The 2,720-nt window shown below is 41.6% G+C and overlaps 1 long non-coding RNA gene across 1 annotated transcript; it reads left to right on the top strand.

The window, feature by feature from the left end:
- The first annotated feature begins 992 nt into the window (after nucleotides 1-992).
- LOC308164854 lies at nucleotides 993-2,044 on the top strand. Its single transcript, XR_013937662.1, has 5 exons — nucleotides 993-1,045; nucleotides 1,356-1,400; nucleotides 1,484-1,548; nucleotides 1,670-1,787; nucleotides 2,001-2,044. It is a non-coding gene; the product is annotated as an uncharacterized lncRNA (long non-coding RNA).
- Nucleotides 2,045-2,720: the final 676 nt, after the last annotated feature.

Here is a 2,720-nt window from a genome sequence, read left to right as displayed (position 1 = left end):
AAATGACAACGAAGCAAATGATCAGCACGGTAGTTGACGGAGTAACAACACTGGCAGGACACAAGCTACAAAGCTGCATCTGTGGCTGGAAAAAGATAACATCAGAGAAGGGTCTCAAGATCCACCAGGGCAGGAAAAAGTGCCTAAGAGAGCTTAGCGAGGTGCCTCGCATTGACCGCTACTTCCTCAGAGGTAGGGCAAATCAGTCGAGTGAAGCCCAGTGGCAGGATATTCACCACAGTCCACAGGGTATCAGAACCCCAGACGTCTTCAACCACTTAATGTAATTTAAAAGTTCACAATAGATACATTCTCAGATGTCTACCGATTACTTATCCCCCTATTTTTATTTATATCCCCCCCTATTTATGTCTAATTCTTGTTTTCTTATTATCTGGGGGGGAAGGGAATGTCTCAGGAACAAAGGTGTTTTTAGGGTCCCCTGACCTGCCTATGATGTTTGTCCTGGCGGTCCCCTGACCTGCCTATGATGTGTGTCCTGGCGGTCCCCTGACCTGTCTAATGTTACTGCCATTTCTAAGACTTGTGTTCAATCAGGAGGCATTGTGGCAATGCATGCATTATGTACTGATTGTTTGTCCAACATTCAGAAAGGATTGGCTTCCCGAAAGCTGGAGTGGACTTAAATAGACACATTTCCAACACAAGGAAAGAGAGACACAGAGAAATCCTCCTCATTGAACTTTTGCAAATAAGCATGATCGACCGACTTGCATGGTGTGAAGTGGTTCTGAAGCAGCAGTGGTACGAATGTTGTTCCTTTTTTCTCTCCTGTAGGAGGTGTGTACTTCTTTGTTTGACTTAGTTTTATTCTTGGTTGCCCAGGGGTGTTGCTGAGAAAATTGTTACGGGATCCTGGACAGAGAAGACTGGTCTGGATTTCGAGGTATTGTTTGAATGTTACCGTACTATCATATTATAGCTATAGTCATAATTACCTACTATTCTCTAACTGTAACTTTTCTTCGTACAGGGGCTTCCGAGGCAGACCAGTGGCAATGACTGCGGTGTCTTCATGATAATGGTGAGTTATGGTAATGCCACCAAGTGATATGGCACACTTGATTGTTCCTTAAAACCATCAAAAAATGTGTAAATGTATGTAACAATGACTGACCACCACTTAGACCTGACCAACATTCTGTTTGTGCATTTGCAAATAAAAAGGTGTGCAATAAAAGGTATTAAGGAACATTCATGTGTGCAGACCTCTCATATCACTTTCCTATGGAGTTATCAGCCATGTACATTTCATTGGATGTGTGTGACTACCTTCTCACTGAGTTATAAGCTGTCACATGGTAATCTTGTCTTTGTGTCTTTTCTCATTACAGTATGCCTGGTATTTCGCCATGGAGGCTACCTTTGACTTCAGCATTGTAAGTATTAAGAAAACAAGAACCCATTATATCAATATGCTATAAGACTTTGAATGCAAATTGAGTAACTGCTCTTTCTTTAGGATGACATGTCTCTCCTGAGAAGGTGGTGGTGTATTGTCCTGGTGGAAAACCTTGGGCTGGAAGGGTATGCTGCAGTGCTACAAAAATAATAATTGTATTTGTACATTTATTATCAAGAGGACTTTGGGGTAACACCTGGCCCTACAATTCAACCTTCCGGTGAAGAGAATGTGTGTTAATTTCAGATTTGGAAGGAAGTTTGCTCACTTTAGTGAGGAAGGCAGAGCGACCCTTCACGACAGTGTCCCACCTGTATTCAGGACCTATTCAAGTCTTAAAAGGAGGCATGCAAGCAACACCATGGTCAGTGCATCTCTCACTAAGTATCTATGACCGTGTGCCTGTTTCTGAATAGGCTACTGCTCCTAAAACACATACTCCATGCAACTTTATGGCACATGCAATATGTTTAGTGGTACTGTGTCATTCTGAATCCAGCCTGGATCTCTTTTTGAAGTACCGGTAGTTAACCCTTTCATGTAAAACATACTGGCAATAATGGTGGACTCTGTACAGATGCCACTGGACACTGACGAGGACCACGCGTACTTCAAGAGGCCTTACAGCTTTCCTCCTAAAGAATTGGTTTGTGTGAATGAAGTTTATTGCATACAAACATACTATCCACCATTCACAGCTGTACACATAGTCATGCTTATGTGTGTATCCATTTAGGAAAGTGATGTTACCATGGACAAAGATGTCAGAAGCCTGGATAGTGAAACCACACTTTCTATCAAGACACTTGAGGTAAGTAAGGAAGTGCAAATGATCAAGGAAAGAAAGTGACTCATTCAGTACTTAACTGCACCTTTTCATTGTAACATGGTTAAGCACTGTATTATTACATTTTAGGAAAGGGCTCAACAAGCCCAACACCAACGAAGAGTGACCAATGACTTGTTAGTGGATTTCATCACTCAGGACAAAGGCTTACTGCAACATCTTGAAGTGAGTTTGCAACTGAAATGTCTAAGTAAAGTGACACATTTAAGCATAATATAAATAATGAAAGTGAAATGTTTTATATTTGTGTAGTGATTGTACATTTACATAGAGCATCCTCCCAACAAACTATATATTTGCAGGCAATCATGGCAGGACAAGTCAAGTCTCTTTGGGCAAAAAAGAAGGCCACAGGCGTCATCTTCTTTGACGATGATGACCAAATGGACAGACTAGTTAACTTCCTCTCAGGAGTGGTAAAAAAAAACACAGACAACATTGGCTGATCCG

The sequence above is a fragment of the Nansenia antarctica genome (genome assembly GCF_963989245.1).
Source record: "Nansenia antarctica genome assembly, chromosome: 9".
Classification (NCBI taxonomy): Eukaryota; Metazoa; Chordata; class Actinopteri; order Argentiniformes; family Microstomatidae; genus Nansenia; species Nansenia antarctica.
Note: the sequence above shows the minus strand (reverse complement) of the source record. Positions and strands in the feature narration are given on the sequence as shown.